This window comes from Perca fluviatilis, chromosome 13, assembly GCF_010015445.1.
Source record: "Perca fluviatilis chromosome 13, GENO_Pfluv_1.0, whole genome shotgun sequence".
Taxonomy (NCBI): Eukaryota; Metazoa; Chordata; class Actinopteri; order Perciformes; family Percidae; genus Perca; species Perca fluviatilis.
Window position 1 is genome coordinate 33611218 of NC_053124.1, and position 6024 is coordinate 33617241.

Below are 6024 nucleotides of genomic sequence, written 5' to 3' on the forward strand. Positions count from 1 at the left end.
TCAGTCAGACTGAACAGAAACTGAACTGACTGCTGCAGCTGGAAGATACTGCAGAGACTGATACAGTTCACTGAAGACACACACACCACCACACACACACACACACACACACACACACACACACACACACACACACACACACACACACACACACACACACACACATATCTTCCACTGTGTCTCTACCAGATTTCCTTCTAAAGGTCAAACGGTCCACCTCAACAACCTGAAAGTTTCCTTAAATGAAGAGAACAGTTCCAGTGAAGAAGCCCAATCAGAACATTCAAATCACAACAACAGCAGAGTCCGCTACACTGATGTACACACACTAACCTAATTCACCGTATATATAACACCATCATCCACACATCACATTAAAATATGTCAAGACACTGACGCAGCATATCTGCAATTCAACAAATGTTTTCAGTAGCTGAAACGCTCACTTTGCCATGAACATAATGGTATCTGGGACACAATTCATACAGAACATGACACTTAATTTAAACAACTAACAAGTGGCCTTTATTCATTGGTTCACTTTAATTAACAAGACCCTTCTAGTCCGATCACCACCTTACTTATGTCACCTGCTGCATCCAAAGTCCGTCACATCCAATACCAGGTCCTCACTTCATATTCAATGAAGCATTCACTAATCCAAGTCTGCCTCTGGTCTCACATCTTTTCAATCTGCTGCCCCTCACCACTGGAAAGCTCTGCAAAAGATTCTTAAACTTGACAAAATCATTTCCATTTCATCTTTTAAAACCACCATCTCATCCTTGTTCACAGGGCCGTACTGGGACTGAAAATCAGCCCGGGACTTTAAGCTGGAGAGGCCTTTATACCGGGGCGCGCCCTTGGTGCACAAAGAGAAAGGGTTATTTTAATTCTAATAGTGTTTTTACGGGTATAAAGAGAATCAGATTACGCTGAAGACCTTCAAGAAACTTTAGGATGACACCTGCCTCCTCAGGTTGTATAAGCAAGTCACCACTGCACTGAACACAACCAGGTCAGCAAAACCTAATCTCCAACACATAAGTCACAGTATACTGCTAACTACCAGCTTGTCATGTGCAGTCAGTTGGTGTGATAAAATAGTTACAAATACTCACACTGATATACTCAAAAACTACAATACAGTCCCATAAAATAGAGATTTGTGTGTGTGTGTGTGTGTGTGTGTGTGTGTGTGTGTGTGTGTGTGTGTGTGTGTGTGTGTGTCCTTACTTTCTCAGCTTGGCTCCCTGGCTCAGCTTGCCCTGTGATGGACCCTGCCTCTGCTTACTGATTGTGCAGCTACATATCATATGCATGAGAAGAACATCAGTTATAAATATGACTAAGAATAAAACATTTTCTAGTTCAATCTGTGCTTCAGTCAAGTTATTATCTAGTATGTGGAACTATTGGCATTTTATCCTATATGCAAAAATCTGATTGATTGATTTGCCTAATATGATTGCCCTCGCGCCCTGCACACTGCCCCTACCTGTCTGTTTCCCTGCTCTTCCTCTCTTCTCCTGTCTCCTCCTCCTGCTGCTCCTCCTCCCTCCCCCCTTTCTCATCCTGCTCCTCCTCCTCCTCTCTCCTGCTACCTACCTCACATCACCAAATCCAAACCTGACTGAAAGTGAACTCTTTTTTCGGCACCTTAAGTTTGAGCCAATCGGATGTCAGGAAAACCGCAGTATCAGTCCAAGTTAGGAGGGGCCGCTCGTATCCCCCTCAAGACAGAAAGTATTGGTTTGGCCCGGTCTGAAACACACACACAGACACAGCGCTCCGCTGCAGCTGAACGGCGGCCAGGCCGGTCAGCGTATAGAAAAAAAAAAAAACGTTATGGACCACCCGGCGGTTCGGCCTGAAATGGACCGTCCGGGATTGTTCCCGGTATTCCCGATGGCCAATCCGCCCTGCTTGTTCACCATCACATACAGTTGCTTTTCCACATCATAATTTCCCAGCTAAACATTTTGCAAGGTTTCTCCTTTTCTTATTCACCCATGTATCTGTGCACTTCTCTCGTTTCACGTGTTGACTGCTGTCTGTATTGTGTTTTAAATTGTATTTTATGTCCACTAAAACTGTATGTCTAATTTATTTTACTCTCTAGCCCTCCTTTCTTTCCCCTGAGTAGCTTTGTGAGGCTACCATTGTAAATAACATCCTGTTCTTAACCCTCTGGTTGTCCTAGGATCAAAGTTGACCAATTTTCAAAAAGTTTCTATATCATAAATTTTGGGGTTCTTTCAACCAAATTTTTAAACAAAATACTACTTACATTGCTCTCTAAACCCTGTTTGTATAAAGTAAGTAAGTAAAGTTTATTTCTAGAACACATTTAAACACAGTTTAAGCTGACCAAAATGCTGTACAAACAAGAACTAAGGTGCTGTATTAACCCTTGTTTAGAGAGCAATTCTCAACAAAGTAAACGGAAGTACATAATCCTTGTGTGGTCCTTCGGGTCACTGGGACCCGAAGGACAACACAAGGGTTAAAGAAGAATTGATAATAGAACGTTGAAAAAAATGTCAAGAAAGTACAGAGAAATGTGACAAACACATATTGACAATAACTTTGAAAAAGCGACAAAAGTGTTTGAAAAAGACGACCAAAACCCAGAAAAAACAAAAGTTGCATGGTCGACAGGGAAGACAACACAAGGGTTAATGACTTTCCGGTAAAAAATTAAGATTCAATAAAAATGTTCCTCTGAGATTTGTCCTTAATACAGCAAAATTGTAGTTTGATATACTGCATTTACTGTATATTTTTAATGGGATTTATGAATTCACACCTGATCACCGCTCGTGGTGTGAAGCTCGTGTCCGCGTATTCTCTCACATGTAGCAGGGAACCTGGGTGAATTAACCTGCAACATGTCAGCTGTTTGGAAATTCTTCAGCGTGTGTGCAGAAGATAACAAGTTTACAATATGCAACACCTGCAAGGGAGACAGTACAGAGTGTGGAGGGACCACACCAAAACCAAAATCACATTTTTTTTTTTATGGATATTGGATGTGAAATGAAGGAAATGGTTCTAACGTTGCTCTTTAGATGGTGTGGTGAATTTCCCACACCAGGAGTAATTATATAGTTCTATTTTATAGTGATCCATTATCTGTTCAAAATATGTTCTATGTTCTGTGCAAAATGTTCTATTAAAGAAAAGATAGAAAATAAATATTTGTGTGTGCTGTAAAGTGGGTTAGAAAAAATGAAATCGGAATTGGCTAAAATCTGTATTGGCGCTGGCCTAACTCACTGAAAATCGAATCGGTCTAGAAAACTGTAATCGGTGCATCTCTAGTTAAATGTAAAGTCTAAAATATTAAAAGTTAAAGGAAAGGCACGTATGTATAATGTTTGAATTAACAGAAAAAGGCGCTGCTCACTGATTTAAAGCTCTTTAACATTGTTACGTTCCAGGCAGAGTAGAAAACTGCCTGTCGTCATGTCTTTTCTCTCCAGGTGAGAACACTGATTACTTTCCACCTGTGCAGCCGGTAAAACAGGATTAGTTCCCTCAGGCTGGTCCAATCAGCAATCAAGGTAGTCCAATGAAAGGAGCACACCCTGAGATGAGTTTAGTCTCTCTGCTCTCTGATGTTTTATGTTCAATCTTTTAAAAAGATAAACTTGTATGTAGTAGGAGGTTGGGAGGACTTTTAGGTGAGTTAGGGGAACATGGACATTTTACCGCGCGGCTTTAGTGAAAACTCTGAGTTGGTTAACTCTGAAGGATGAGGGAAACTCTGGGTTTTCCGTTCAGAAAGAGAGGTAACTTCACCTCAGAGTCAGTTACTATGGTAACTGAGTCTGTGAACTAACCTGGTCAGAGCGGGTTTTCTTCAAGAAACCTTGAGTTTCTCTCAGTCTCTCCCCTCTCATAGGAGGGGAAACTCATTTCCTCATTCATTCATTCAGTCTGTATCAGGCACATTTTAATGCAGTTTGTTATCTGCATGAATAAAAAACTTATTGGTTTATGTTAGGCAGACTATAAAATGTTTTTTTCTGAAACATGTCATGTCCTTTTGTCGGCCGATCCCGTTGTTAATGAAAAAGCTGTATTAATTCAGAGAGTTTACGTCGGGAGATGATATTGAGTCCCGACTAGATGTTTTTTCATTTCCACATAACCGATTTGAGAGGTTTTTTATCACAGTCTATTAGATATGTAGATAGGCTACCTTATCCTTCCACTAGTTCAACTATCGTGGACAGGCTTTAACATCCCAGCAGATTCTTTGTTTGCCGATACGTTTTTGCGCAAACGGCAGTTTTCTTTATAACAGCAGCGGATCATACTGTAATAGTAAAGCCACTGTATGTAGAGCCGTAGAAAAATGAGATCGGCTCTGAAACGTTTTTCAAACGTGTTCCCTGGAACAAACCAGTGAGAGCCATTAAATAGAAAAAAATGATTATACTTATAATTCTGTTAATGATCATGGTGCTGCAGCCTCCAGAATGGGAATAGTATAGTTTACTTTTTAAGCCATGGGATTGCACCTAAGATAATTATAGGTGTAGCCTACAATTCCAGTTTTCACCAGTAGCCTAATATTATAAGTTAACTATGAAATTAATACTGTTATAAATACACGTGCGCATTATTTCGAGCAACAATTTTCTCCCACTAGTTCTCTCTCTTTTGGCAGCAGGGCGGCTGTCTTGCTTTTTTTAGCTTGAAATACTTTTTCAAACTTCGCTGTTTGTGCGCTGAAAGGTATTTCCGCGACCCGTTTGTTTATTGGTTGTTACCATGGTGACTTCGTAGAATCATGGCTCCATTCATACTGCCTTATGTGCCGCAGCAGCGTAACCCTGAGTGAACATACTCCGGTTGATTGAACCAACTCAAATCGGCTGTTCTGCAACGAAAACTCAGAGTTTCCATCTCAGGTAAATCAACTCAGAGATCAAGGCCGTTCAGGAAGTAGGTTTAACAAACTCTGAGTCTAACCCTGATTGTGATAAAAATGACTGTGAAAAAAAAAAATAAAAAAAATAAAATAAAAATGACTGTGATAAAAAATGAAAAATGTGGAAATGAAAAACCAATATCATCTCCCGGCGTAGAAGCTCTCTGAATTAATACAGCTTTTTTCATCAGCGGGATCATCGACAAAAAGGACGCTGACATGTTTCCAGAAAAAACATAGTCTGCCTAACTTTATCAACAATACACTTTTATTCATACGAATAACAACTGCGACCATCGCCTGATACAGGCTGAATGAACTGAAAATGAGTTTCCCCTCCCTCTGAAGGAGGAAGACTTTATTTCATTTATATCCTTCATAGTCTCCAATCCCTGGTTCCCCTCTCCTCCCATCTTCCTCATCCCCGTTGTCCTCCTCCCCAGTCCCCCCCATAGCAGAGCCTCTGGGTCCCCGGTTCCTGGCTTCACTGCACTCCGCCCATGCCCTCCCCCCTGTCTCCCTCTCCATCTCTCATATATCCTAGTAAATGTGTCCTCTTATTTCCTCTCCGGTCTTGGCGTCCTCTCTCTATTCCTCTTTTCAATTCAAACTTAATCACAGCATAAATCGTAAGAAAAGTTCAATGTTATTCCAGCAGCTCAAGTGAAAGTGCGAAATAACATGCCACACCACAACAAATACATACAGTAGGCTGCCCCCCTTACATAGATTCTATACCGTGTAACTTAGATAGTTACAAATTACAAAAACAAATCACACAATTAACACACTTATAATACTCTGCTCAGTTTTGCGCCAATACATTTAATGCAAACCTTGAACCAACTTGAAATAAGCTGTGGGATCTTTCAGCCCCTTAGGGCGCCGTGGCAGGCAGATACATACGCCAGTGGGATGTCTCCCCCCCTCCTCTCTCCCTCCTCTGTGTCTTCCCCCAGTCCTGTCTCTCCTCTCCGTCTCAGGTCCCCGTCCGTCTCCTCTGTCTCCTCTCGCCTCATGGTCCTCTTCCTGGTATCCCATTTTAATGATCTTAGCTTTTGATATGGAAGTGCCCAAGTAGC